A 14695-nucleotide genomic window follows, 5' to 3' on the forward strand; every position below is an offset into this window, starting at 1 on the left:
TCCCAACAGAAAAAAATCTTTCTGCATATTAATTAAAATAAACTGATGTGCAGTTCATAGTGAGGGAAGCAGGGAAACATCATTGATCTTCAGGAATCAAGCATGCACACCCTTGTAATGAGAAATAAAAGGGAACAGCAAGTGACTTGAGCTGTTTCCAAACTCCTGATAATCTCCTGAAATCATCTGAAAGGGGTGGAACTGAAAACATAAATGTCCGAGTCAGAGGCTCCCGAGAATCTCGAGAATTTTTCCTGCCAGGCTCCTAGTGAAACCTCTGGAGAATGACTCAGGAATATCTCAGGAATTTATACGTCATGCCTTGCTTCCTGCCGCTCTACACAGGCGCCACCTTTCAACTGAACTCTCCCCAGATTGTCCTGTTGTTGGCGACACGTCTAACCTGAGAATCTCCTGCTGCGTTACATTAAAAACGCTAAATGTCCGGACAATGTCTGAAAGTCTGAAAAAAACAAACAAACATAACAAATAGAGAAAAGAGCCACTTCATGAGCAAAAAGCTATTCGAGCATCCACGATGAATCAGTAAATGATCAAGAAGAAGTTATAGTCTCTCCTGCTGCAAAACTCCAACTGCTAAAAAAAAAAGATTTCAAGCTTCATAAATACACATTACAGGCTCAAGCATTTCTTTCAAGGATACACTCATGTGGTGCAGCAGGTCGGATGTGGTGCTGATACCGACTGATCAGGTGTCAGATAAGAGATAACCGATCACAAACCTAATCTTTAACTACGTTAATACGAGCCACCAATGATGTTTCCTCAGTTACACTACACAGCTGACACAGTTTTATTTACCACAACAACAACAACCCATGACCTTGAGTTATCCTACATGAAAGAGACCACAATGTGGCGTGGAGCCTGATTAAGGAGAAATAAAGGAGTGGTTGTATCAGATCAGAGGTCAGTATCAGCAGACAGAATCGAACAATAATCAATTATAACAACAATTAATGGTCACAGCGCCGCTGATCAAGTCTTAAAATAATACTCACATGTCCCATACGGAAAAAAGACTTTGTCCTCGTTGACTTCTCTGAGGTGATTTCAGAGTTGGGGACATAAACACACTTTTTCTGTGCATTTATGTTTCATCATTCCCATTTTGTGTGGCTACGCCTCTACCATGACTCAGCAGGTAAACACTATCTATAAACTATGTCCCTCATAGACTGTTTATAAAGATGGATGACACGACTGCTCCGCAAAAGTGAAGCCAAACCATTTAGACCCCCCCGATTAGCACACAGAGGGAACTGGTAGCTCAACACATCTGTATCTATAACACTGGACAGATTACATTGTGTACAGCCTGTTAACTGTGGAGATTAAAGAGCGATCGGCCCAGATTTTGTTTCTGAGGCCCACATCACTCAGCATTGGAAAATGAGAGGCAACAAAAAAATATAAACGAAGTTCAGAAAGCTGAAGAGAAAAAAACCGAAAAGAAAACGTTGGGAAGAAAAGAAGAAAGAGACAGAAAATAAAGAGTGAGTGGATTCAATGTGCAGGTGATGTGTCCGCAGCTGCAGCCTTTGATTCACTGCAGTTCAAACGCATAGCAAGAGAATCACCTCACTGATGAAAGAACGCCAATGATATCAAACTATCACATCTCAGCTCTGCCGGGCATGGGGCACTGACACACACACTCACACACACAAACACACTCACATACACACACACACACACTCACATACACACACACAAGGAAAGGAGAAAGGATAATCTTCAGAGTAATGGTGAGAGAATTAAGATATTTATATCAGCATTATAATCACATACACACACACACATCCAGTCATTCGGTTTTGGATCATAGACGGTGCCTCTCATATCTCTGGTGTCTGGTCCCTGAGGGGCCTGTATCTGGACAGATGAGAAGACAGAGGAGGAAGATGATATGTGGGGCAGAGAGAGAGGAAGAAAGTGCTGTCAGGGCTGTCAGAGCAGATCAGAAGCTGGTAGAAGTAGATACGGAAAATGGAAAGAAAGAAGAGGTGAGGGCAGAAAAGTAGAAATTGCTGCTCCTCTAACACGTGGTCCTCTCAGTCATGTTTAAGACCCAGAAGAAAAGAAAAAAAGAAGCTGTGTTTCCGTCCAACCAAAGAAATGTTCGGTAAATGTTGAAAACGTCACAAAAAAATGCTAAAATGCCACACTGGCAATAACTGGGCTGAAACGAACAAAAAGAGTTCCTGGAAAAAAACCCACAGGGCAAATGGAAAGAGACAAGTTGTTATTGTCCATCATTTTCACAGAATGTTCCACATTTCATCCAAATGAAGAAGAAAACGTTAAATGTGTAAATGCTGATGCACAAACTGATACATACAGAGTGGAAAAGCAACAGGTTTGACATTTCCTGCAGGTTTTTCAAAGAGTCTGACAACACTTCAAGACATTTGCGGGCTGTGTAGAAACAGAGCTGGTGACTAAACACATTTTAAACCAAATCCACTTAAAGCTGGAAAAATGTTTTGCGTGATCGTGAAGATTTGATCTAAATTGTAGCCTTGCTTTAATTCAGACAGGGAAATCTTCTCTGGTGTCTCTCAACCCTCCATCAGAAGAAAAAAAATAGACCCTTGTTTGAGGATTTCTTCGGTCTCAGCACGACTCTGCTCTAATGACCAGTCGAAGCTACCCTCATCTGTCTGGTGTCTGATCCCCACTGATCCAGACCTGCCTGTAACCGTGGAAACCACAAGGATGTCGCGTTAGCAGTCATAGAAAGTGGAAGGCATATTATAAAATATATAGCAAATCATCTTCCTGACAGGACTTTGTTGTGTAGTTGTGAAAAGACTTGAGCTCATGGTGAACAGCTTCTCGCCTCATATCAACACACCCACACACGTCTGCTGCTGTCGGAGAAGCAGCAACAGCACAAGAGCTGGTTTGAGATCAACATGCTGCTCAAGAGCAACGTGACCTATTGACTTTATGTCTATACCTTCGTCAAACCCTCAATCCTCTGTTTAGGAGCCAAAACCAGCAGCTACACTCATGGGCGCAGATGAAAGCGGGTGCTCGGTTGAATGCCCAACCCCCTTGCCAATAATAACCTGAAAATAAAAACTACACAAACCCACACCTCACCATTGTAGTTCCGTCTTTATGGTAGTTTGAACAAGTCAATACATATACAGAATCTGCGCCTATGGCTCCTGCGACCCAACATTAAACCTCTTCCCAGGAACTCCGAGCCACAAATACCAACCACTGAGGCCTCATTTGCTAATTAGCTCTCATGCCATGTACGTATGTTACATAAGATTAAACTTAATGCCCTCTCACATCACTCCAGACGACCTCATTAAAACGCTGTGAACGTGGGCTGCCGTATCTAACGAGGGCCAAAGGTAATAAACTGCACTGTACTACAGACATGATGAGTCAAGCCCAAATTGTTACAAGCCTGTGTGGAGACAGAGGGATAATTTGGATTAAGTTCACTTGGTCGAGCAGAAGACAGATAACGGGGGAGACGGCAAAGAGGGGAATAGAAGGTGGCACAGAAAGAAAAAGAGACTGAGAGACGGGTTATGACCTACAATTGAGGCACGTGTGTCTCTTATGAATTACATTAACATCTGCATTGTTTTTTATTGTGGCAACTACAAATGAGTGGTTTAATGAATTGTGCTACATTCGCCCTGTTGAGTCGCAGGGAGGTAGTCGCACTGGATTGTGGATGTTTTTAACAAACACATCATTCCTCACGTTTCAAGTCACTGAAGAATGTTTTGCTGTTAAACTGATGCCACAATGTCTCCGTGACTTTAAGATGCTACTAGCACACACTGGTGAATTCATAGTTTCCGCGTCCATCAGATTACCGAGGTCCGCTCTGGTTCTTGTGACGTAATTTTTGTCATCCATCCAAGGACTGCATGTCGACTTCGCGTGCTCCAGGTACAAGAGATCCATCTTTGATTCATTTTAACAGAAAACATGATCTGGCCACGATGACACATTTGTTATATTTCAAGGAGACAGAATTTATCGAGATGCAACAGCAGCAGAAATTAGTTTTTTTCAGCATGTCTGACTTTGAAAGAAGCTGCAAACACAGAAAATCTGTGCATGTCATGTCAAATATTCCACAACTGTCAAGAAAGTTTCCAAATTAGCATCTGCAACAGAAAGATCCAGAGCAGAACCACTTGGTGAGGAAGGTTTTGAATGGAATTATCCCTGGTTTATGGTAAATTCAGTCGCACTGAACTCTGCTGTGCTGTAGAGCGCGCACACACACACACACACACACACACACACACACACACACACACACACACACACACACACACACACACACACACACACACACACACACACACACACACACACACACACACACACACACTAGTGGTCAGACTGGCAGGCAGGAGGGAAGCTCGAGTGTGCTGGGATTTGACCGGTTCACCATATACTGGCAGCCAACAACCCACACACACACACACACACACGGTTCAGTCCAACCAAAGCTTGCAAGTGTGTGTGTGTGTGACTGTGTGCATACATGTATGTCTATGTCTTCTATCCATGTGACCTTTTTGTGGGTATTTGTGTGCACCACAGGCCTCTGTATCCACATGTACTGTGTGTCTCTGTGTTAGCGATTGTGTTACACTGTCCTCTAACTGTGTATGTATGGGAGGAGGGAGTTGAAGACACAATATAAACAATGTAGGGACTCCCTTGGCTTGTGTTTACTGACCGAGATAAAGGCCGTCATTCCTCTCTCACCACCAACCTACGTCCTCCTCCGTGCAAGCAGAAAGAGGCAGAGATGCACTTAAGCCTTGGCACTGTCACGACGATCTTATCTTGCCAATAAAGCTTCTTGAATGGATTTAGATTAAACCAAGAGAGGGAGGGTTAAATAAAACAACAAGACAAGGGCACACTAGTGCAATAGGGTCATTATTTCCCCCTCTGGGAGACACTGCTACCCTCCACCTCCCCGCCTCCTCCCACATCACATGTTAATGTACTTACAGCCCCGCAAAAAACCTTCGCTCTGCCCCGAGATGCCGGCTGGCATAACAAACAGGAGCGGAGCCTGAAATAGTTTCTTCCCCCCATTTCCCAAGCTGCACTGGAGGTATTTCTGTGGTAAAGCTAATTCTCAGCATTGGATCAAATCATTTACCCACATCTCTGTCTTTCTACTTCTCTGTGTCTCTGAGCTTTGCTGGATTACCGTCAGTCTCTGTCTCCGTGCCGCCTCCCTTTCATGTCTCCTTACTCCTCCCTCCTGCTGTATCTCGTCATTTCTCCATTTTTTTGTGGTGGGCAGTGAGACACATGGTCTACCCACACTGACCAATAAAACAGCAGCCCTTCGCCTCTGTCATCTAGTCAGATCGTCTGTTATACAGCTCAGGACACTGCAAGGCCAGGACATCCCAGACTGTCTGCTTGTGATGTCACAGGTCTGGATTTGTTTCATGACCTCTCTTGAAAGTCGTCCTCGTCTTTGCTATTTACTGAATCTGCTGATTCCTCAAACATCCGTCCGTCTAACTGTGGCTCGAATATCATTGAGCATCGTTCATCTTGTTGGCTTCAAATTTGACACTGGTGTTGCTGAATGCCTGAGGAAGTGCAATGTCGATTGGTGCAACTTAAGACGTGCAGTATTAACTAATATTAATTAACCAGACGACCAGCGTCTGTAGCAGCAACGGCTGGGACTCAACGTAAATAAAGTTCTGAACTTTGAATAAACAGGTGAACGGCTTTTTGAGCAGCAGCAGTGGCGCAGCTTCATGTTTCTCACCAAAGGCCAAACAAACAGCCCATAACAACCCAGAACAGGAAGGGTTAAATACAAACACTGACACATCTCACTTCTGTTCTTAAAATGCCTCCATGCATGAAACGGCTTCATTTACATCATGTTTTTAGCCTATTAAGGCTCAAACATGGCTAAAAACATATATATAGATAGATATTGGATTTTGGCTGCAACACTGTTTACTCCTAAAAATCATAGCGGTGAGTAGATAATAAGTGGATTTTGATTTTTGGGTGAACTATCCCTTTAACGTAGCGCAGGCTTCATCTGCAAGAAAAACACAAGAGAGACGTAATGAATAGAGCAGCAGGAGTAACAAGCAGCAATAAAATATTTTTAGCTTCAGACTCATTCATGTCTCAAACCGGGGCCAAGGAGAACCACGCCACCATGACTCTGAATGGCACTGTTAGTGAGTTTGTTCCTTCTTTCTCTTTCTTTCATCCTTTCTCTTTCTCCCTTGGCAAGTGCCCGGCCACTGGAGGAATGCCTGGTTCAGATTTAGTTGTGATATATATACACTTGTGTGTGTCTGTGTGTGTGTAGAATCTAGATAAAGAGTGCCAGTGTGGACAACAGAGCACTATCAGCCACTAAATGTGTAGCTGTTAATTCATGGCACACAAACACACACACACACAAACACACACACACACAAATTCCAGTGTCCACGGACAAGAAGCAGTGACATTCAGTCCCAAGCAGCCAATCAGCGCAGCCACAATGGAGCCAGTCAATGAGCAGCAGAGGACCATGGGACATCCGTGAATCAAAGCGCTCGGCTTGAAGGTGGTGAGAAGAGCGAGGCCATCAGGCACAGTCCCCCTCCCACACACTCATGTATGAATCAGCCCTTTGTGGGCAGGGTTCGATTCCTGACACTGGTTTGCTTTAGATTTTGGGAGTTCTCTGTTTATGGGCTTTATTTTGACGACCACATGCAACTACCCAGTGAGTTATTATTATCGCTATTTTTATTTCTAGCCCATGTTTAAAAAGGACGCAAGTCATCCAGAGGTGATTCCCAGCAAGATTACGCACGTCTTTGGACATATTTTCAGTTTCAGCGTACATGACATTGGATTGTATTCACATCAATGAGCACTAATAAATGAAGAAACAGGTTTTACATGACTACAATTTACTTATTCATGTCATGTCTGTCTCTCTGTCTGTCTGTCTGTAGCTCACGTACCTCAAGGATCTTTAATCTTTTCTGTTTCATACTTGGCATGTGTAATGTTCAGGCTGCAAGGAAGTGCTGTGTCAAATTCGGTGCGATTTGAACATGTGATACGTTCAATACTAAACTTTAAACAGGCGACCTCTGCAGCAGCTGCAGCCTCATCACCGTAGGCGACGTTGTCGATCACAGTTCTGCGAACTGAGTCGAGCTTCAGCGAACTTTGAATAAACAGGTGAACAGCTCTTTGTGCAGCAGCGGTGGTGCAGCTTCAGAGTTCATCACCACAGGCCAAACAAACAGCTCATTCCAAACAGGCAGGTTTACAACAGGCACTGCACTGTTAATAAATGATGAGTGAAATGTTAACGACATCCGTTTCAGTGTCATATCTTAATGAAATACTACAGGGTGCAAAAAAAACAAGCAGATACACAACAATATACATATTTCCTAAAAAGTAAAATCATTGCTCCAACTGCATATTGAAAATGTCCTGGTTCCTCCTTGACAACTGTATCTGTGCATGATCAAAATGTTCCTGTGCGAAGAGGAAACATTGGTTTGTTTGCAACATGTCTGTGCGAGCTCTCATTCTGTGAATCATCCTCGCAGCCAGTGAGCTCCTCGACTTCTCGCAACATGAAAACATGTGCTTTTTTGTACTAAATGTAATTCAAAGAAGGATGTCTGCACCTCTTCTTTTCAAATTAACTCACCTATTCACTCCGACTTCAACCGGTCACACAAAGTCTTATTCTTCCCATCTTACAGAGTTAATTTCTTTATCAGTTACAGGGGTTGAACTTCCTCATTAGGGCGGTAATTACACCTTCTTTCAATTCCTGAGAAGCATATTTAAAACATGTCTCAGTTCTGTTTTATAAAGCTGCTTCTGTTAATGTGTGATAAGTGCAGAGCCTATAAACTTTATATAGACATAGATATACATAGAGATGAATGACTCAGACAATAAATCTGTAACAAAATGGAATTTCTCTTGAACTATTGAGTTTGAATGTTGTAGTAAGACACTTATCTCAATGAGATGCCAACGACTTTTACTTTTTACAAGGTTAAAGTAAATGTCATCATATATCAATATCAAGGAAAAGCCTCAAACCAGCTTCAGGCCGCCACCACAACTATCGAGTCGTCGACCTAATCCAACCTTTTCCTCCGGGAGAGTCGTCCACTTTATGGTTTACCACAAACCACAGCGTGCAAAAACAAAAGGTGAACTTCTTACAACTTAACTTTCGGGTATCTCCTCACTGTATCACTGACTTCCTACGTTTTCATTCAGCTTTCAAAATTCAGAGAAAACGTGAGAGGAAAGTCGACTGCCTTCTAAAATTAAAACTCAGGTCAAAGTAGTTGTGTCTGTTGATGTTATATTAACTTTAACAGCTTTTTCTATGGCAAAATGAGATTTGTGATGTGAAGGTTACAAGTGAATAATTATATAAAAATTACTATTCAATGTAGATTCGCTTTTTAGAGAGTATAAGCATTACATAAGTAAGCATATATAAAAAATAATAAACATTTAATGCTAAATTGACACATTCAATGAATCACATTTATTTAATTAATGTGATAAATAGGTAGAAACATATCTAGCAGACATTAACACCTGATGGCAAAATGCCACAATAAACAAGCAGAGCATTTATCTCAGCTTATTGAGATGCCGCCCTGTGTGTGTCCACCAGAACACACACGCACACACACACACACACACACACACACACACACACACACACACACACACATGCACATGCACACACACTTCTTAGTATCAGACTCACACTTTCCCTGTCACGTCTTCATTTTTAGCAGCCGGCAGCGTTACATGGAATATGAGACGACCACCCACCCACACACACACACACACACACACACACACAAGCACGCTGCTGGGAAATGTGAATGACTGTGTCACTAAAAGTGCACTGAAGACGACCCATACAATACTGCCTTGTGCTGCAGTGATGAGTAACTCAAAGTATTTGCGTGTCCATGTGTGTGTTTGTGTGTTGAATGTTGTGCAGTGAAGGGCAGGCTGGCACATGTGGCTGCAGAGAGGGACATAAATCTCACTCTGAATCAATTAGAAAGCATAAATGTGAGAAGTCCTACAGCAGTCGGAGGTACAGAGTTTAATGCCGGCTTGATTACTGACACACCACACCCATACACCAACAGATACACACACACAGACACACACACAGACACACACAGTTAGGGTGTGGGTATGATGTAGCCCGTAATTACAAATGAAAGAAAGCCAAAAATGAAACATAATTAAAATTTGGGATTCAACTGGATTCTGAATTTTTGTTTTTGTTTTTTTATCACTCTGCTCACATAACACACACACACACACACACACACACACACACACACACACACACACACACACACACACACACACACACACACACACACACACACACACACACACACACACACACACACACACACACACACACACACTCTTGCTCAGTAGCTGAGTTAAACACAGAGTCAGGGAGTTGTTCCGACTTAACCAAAAAGGTGTGTGTCTGTCCATTTCAGTTCCAACTACACTTCTGTCACGCTGCTATTGCATAACTGTTTTATTGACTGAGCTCCTATTGTAAATAATCCTGCATGTCTGTGCTGGTGCTGCATTCGCAGATTCAGTATTTTTGCTCCCTTGACTAAAAAAGTGAAAACAGGCTATTTCCCACGAGTGTTGCAATTCTACAGAATAAAGATAAACAGATAGATTGAGTTTTTGTTAAGATTTATTACTTAGCTGTGTGAAAGAAAAGGGTGAGGTGTTACGACCCCAGGAAGAATAGCTAAAGCTTATGCTAATGGAGATCCTAATAAAGAAAGAGGCAAACCAATGACTCTCCAGGACATCTAGGTAATTAAACATAAATCAACATATTAGTTTGAAATCTTGTCTCATTTAAAAATCCAATCACCTCATATAAACCTGATCAATTTGTCATGTTTGTCTTATTCTCATGGAGATAATACATTATTTTGTGCGTTTTCTCTAAAGCAGAGATATGACAGAGGGGAAGATGCTGTGAGTTCATGACTCAACCCACAGATCCAGCCTAGATCTGTCTGAACTAAACCACCACAGCCAAATTACCTCAGGACACTCCCAACAAATCTATTCCAATGGGGTATTGTTGCTAGGCACTTGCTGTCCTTGCACACCTATGTGAGAAGTGCATAAAACCCAGATTAATTTTGCACACACACACACACACACACACACAAAGCTGGGGAACAACAAGCAGCTGTGAAAAGACGCACATCTGTGAGGGACTGAGAGAAACCACAGCTCACACCAACACTGCTCCAAAACGGACGCACACACTCTGTCACCCAGCCCGCCCACCCGTCCGCCCACAGAGCAAATCGACAAGTTGAAAAAAGAAAAACACCATAAAACGACCTCCTCCGCAAAGAAGACGAGAGAGAGAGGAGAAGCTCTGTCTTTGACAGGGAGATTAATGGTGTTCAAATAAAATGGAAGACAGTTATTAAAATGTTCCTGCCATTTAACTCGGTATCAGTGGCCATTTAAAAAATTCATACCGACAGGAGGAGGCGGCATCTTCTCGTGAACTGTTCTTTCTGTATGAAGAACGGCAGCTCTGGCTCAGATTAGATGATGAGGGCTGATATCCCAAAGAGGAAAACCACAACCAGCGATGATCACTGGGGGAAGAATGTAAAACACCCCCACCCACCCATCTTCCTTCTCTCTCACTCTCTCTCCTAAAGTGTGAATTTATTAATTTTCCCCCTGTGGGTTGAGATTCCTGGATATGTTTACACGTGGAGAACATGTCTGGCCCCGAGCTACTTTAACATCATGTTTCACGCCAGTAAAGCTTTCTTCTCCATCGGTCTGTCTGCGACGAGGAGCGGAACACGCAGGTTGTGACGTACAAAAAGTCTCTGATCAAATTGAAGGGGAAGGTAGAAAACACACACACACACAGACACACACACACACACACACACACACAGACACACACACACACAAACACACACACACAGACACTTGAGTCGCGACCATCTGTTGTTATTGTTGACCTGAGATGTCACATGGCAACTAATGAGACTTTTCACTATCAATTAGTTTCTCTGTTCATTTCCTCAGTTAATTAATTGATCTGTTTGTGTGTGAAATGTCAGAAAGTGGTGTCGGTCACACGTCACCAGATCTGCAGTCGATGCCTTCGTCTTATCTTATCTTAAATATCAGGTTCTTAGATTCGTTGACATGATGCTGTGTGGTTTGCCAGCTACGCCAAAAGTGCACGGTAAGAGAATAACTACTGAGAGAGTTTTTAGTGGAGAATTCTGCTTTCCATGCCAAGTATCCAAACAAACTTGACCTGCACCAGACAGTTTCCTGCGTCACGTCAGAGCAGCATCACCACCATCACACTTGAAGATGAAGGATATGAGGGGACTTGCTCCAACAAGATGAAGTTTCCTGATCGCACTTCAAGACAAACCTTTTATTCTAAGCTTTGGCGGAAGTTTGCTTCTCCTGAGTGCCATTCTAGTGACTTTGTCAATTATAGTCTCGATTAATTGATTGATTGTTTATTGTATAACACAAAATAACTCAGAATTTATCGGGTGGCATCTTGTCCAACTCACAATCTAAAATACTGATGTAAGAATTAAGAATAGACTGTGGTTGTAGACTGTTTGCGAAATGAAATCATGATGATACTTTTTGATTCTGAGAATAGATGTCAAGAGAATGAAGCATCACTACCGCTCACACTGAAACACACACACACACACAACTTCCACATTCTCCACAGTTCATGCAACAAGGTCTTTGTGTTCCTCCAGGAGTCAGTGTGCTCAGCCAGGCTCGAGTTACAGCAGGCGAAATCCTCTCACTCCTCCTCTCTCACTCCATCTCTCTCTATCGCTCACGCACACACTCGCTTTGAAGCATCCATCATCTCCCAGACACATCTCCTGAACAAGCCCGGGGAGCGACCAGAGATTGTGGTTTGTTGCTCTTCTGACGTGTCCTGTCTGACTCATTCCTGTCACTCCACACTGTCTGTGAGAGCAGAGGATGAATGGTCACGGAGAAAAAGAATCTGCCCAATATCCCAGGTTTATCTGCACCGACACAGCGTCCTTCTGCCCTCTGTGCTCGGAAGAGGAAGATGACGAAGTCTCGTTCGGAAAATAACATAAAATAACATAAATAGCGATGAAGTCATGAGTTGAATCAGCAGCAATGTCCAAAACTCGGCTCAGAAAGCAAAAAAAACACAGACGGGGATAAATGCACTTGCAGAGTCAGAGGCTTAACTGGGAGGCAGTGGAATGAAATGATGAAACAGAGAGATGCATGAAGGAAGGAGACTTAAATTAGTGTCAGCATCAAAGAGAAGAGAGAGTTCCAACTTAAGAGCACAGTGACACACTTATTATAGTCGGGCTGTTTGTGAAGCTTTGAAATAAAAGAGGATTTCAGGGCTACAGCAGCTTTTACACCGCTCAGAAGGACGGAGGTCATTACGGGGCGTCGTTAACAGAAAAGACATTGAACTGACAGGAGATGTTGCTCCAAGTATGTGTGTGTGTGTGTGTGTGTGTGAACGCGCAAGTTACATCTATTCTAGGAGAATTCCAGAGGGGAGACCCTGTGACTGACCCCCACCTCACAGGATCTGACAAGATATCACCAACTGGACACGCACACACACACACACACACCCCTTCATACACAGAAGACACGCAGCAAAACTATGGCAACACACGTGTGTGCGTGTCGGCTGGAGAAAAACCTCCGTCGACTTTTTCATCTTGTTTCTTGTGTTTTTAATCTTTGTCTCATATAAACCTCATGAATAATTTCACCAGGCCTTAGTTAAACTGCTTTAAAGTCAAATAACTGCACTATTCACCTCTGTGCAATTCATTGGCTCATCTGTTTCACTGTTTATATTCTCTTTACACTGTATTCATTATTTCTATTTTAAATATATTTTCCATGTATCTCAATAACCTTTGCCCTTTGTCATTGGTTTTAATGCCAGTTTTTGTTTTTCATCTTATTTTATCCTTTCAGTGTTTTTTCAGGCAGGTGAAATATTCAACTCCCTTTTATTCAGCGTCATTATTATTCTGGGTCCTACATGTCTCTGTTGTCTGTTGTTGTTGTTGCACAATGTACTGTTCTGCAGCTGCTGTGGCACTTATAGAGAAAAATCTCCCAATGGGACATTAAAGAATAATTGATTTGATATTCCTTGTGTTTATGTTGCATGTTTGCGTTTGACTACTTGGTTCGTGTCTATATTTTGACTTTCCTCTTCAAATGTCCCTGTTGTGGGCCCAATAAAGCATTATCTTATCTTATCTTATCTCAAATATTGGACACTTAGAGACATTGATATGACCCTGCACCGAAGGTGCACTGGAAAAAAGAAGCCAAGTATCCAAGCAAACGACTTGTAGGACTTCTTCGGCAGGTATGAGACAGAATCTTACATCCAGTCAAATATACACTGAGAGTTTAAAGTTTAACAAGAGGAGTTTGAAGACAAACCTTTATTCTAAGAGATGAAACAGACTTCACTCACATGAGGTTGTTTCCTGCAGTGATTTGCTCCAAACTTCCTTTGACACAACAGGAGGAGGACCCCCCCACCACCACCAACACCACACACGCACGCACACGCACACCACTACCTCTAATGTGGACTGGTCTGGCACATACACACGCACCACATACATGCACGGCAGCAGCAGCAGCAGAAAAGCATTGCACACGCACGCCCCGGTTCATCATCACAGTAAAACCCTGCAGCTCCGCGGGGACGTTTGACCACGACGCGCCCACGAATTCCGGCGGAGAAGACGAGCAGCTCACGGTAAAGTTTCCAAACACGAGAGGAAGAAGAAGAAGAAGAAGACACCATCTCCTACCTTTCTTTTCTCCTCCTCCTCCTCCTCTTCCTCCTCCAGCCGCTTCCAAACTCTGTCACGACGAAGCTCCGCCGCAGACTGCGAAGCCTGAACAGCCGCTGTTGAGCCTCTGTTACCGGGGAGAGAGCGCGGACGTATGCTCCAACATGCAGCTTACTCCCTGTGTGTGTTTGTGTGACCGTGAGTGTGAGTGTGTGTATGAGTGTGAGTGTGTGTATGAGTGTGAGTGTGTGTGTGTGTGGAGGGAATGAGCAGGAGGACCGGGGGAACTCAGGGGGAGTTCCCGTCGAGCAGAGCTTCGGGGCGGGGGCTGGAGCAGAGTGACGGGCTTCACTACGTCCCAGCTCCGCAGGTCGCGTGTGTCCTGGACGTGAAGAAGCATCGAGCACATGTTCAGAAGCAGATTCTTCCACTGAAGCGTGAAACTGTGCTCATGTGTTTAGATGCTGCAGGGGCGGATCGAGGCTTCTTCTGAACCAGGGGGCCCCAACTTGCACGGGGGTGGGGGGGGGGGGGGTCAATTTGATCAACACAGTATTTACATTTTACATTAAAAAAGTTATAATTTTGGTTAAACTTGTTTATTCATAGTTATTTATAATAACACGTGTGGTTATATGGAATATATCAAGCCTCGATTCCATTTATTTGTCGAACAGGTTCAACGACATCAGAAGAATCATTACCGACGT

The 14695-nt window shown here is 43.3% G+C and overlaps 1 protein-coding gene across 2 annotated transcripts in view; it reads right to left on the reverse strand.

Annotated features, from left to right (window-relative positions):
- ppp2r3a (protein phosphatase 2, regulatory subunit B'', alpha) overlaps positions 1–14279 on the reverse strand; it is a 52568-nt gene extending 38289 nt beyond the window's left edge. For both annotated transcript variants that reach the window (XM_069535650.1, XM_069535649.1), the window contains exon 1: positions 14004–14279. The gene's annotated coding sequence lies outside the window, so the exon portion shown is untranslated. The remainder of the gene's footprint in view (positions 1–14003) is intronic.
- Between the last annotated feature and the right edge of the window lie 416 nt (positions 14280–14695).

This window comes from Paralichthys olivaceus, chromosome 12 (genome assembly GCF_024713975.1).
Source record: "Paralichthys olivaceus isolate ysfri-2021 chromosome 12, ASM2471397v2, whole genome shotgun sequence".
NCBI lineage: Eukaryota > Metazoa > Chordata > Actinopteri > Pleuronectiformes > Paralichthyidae > Paralichthys > Paralichthys olivaceus.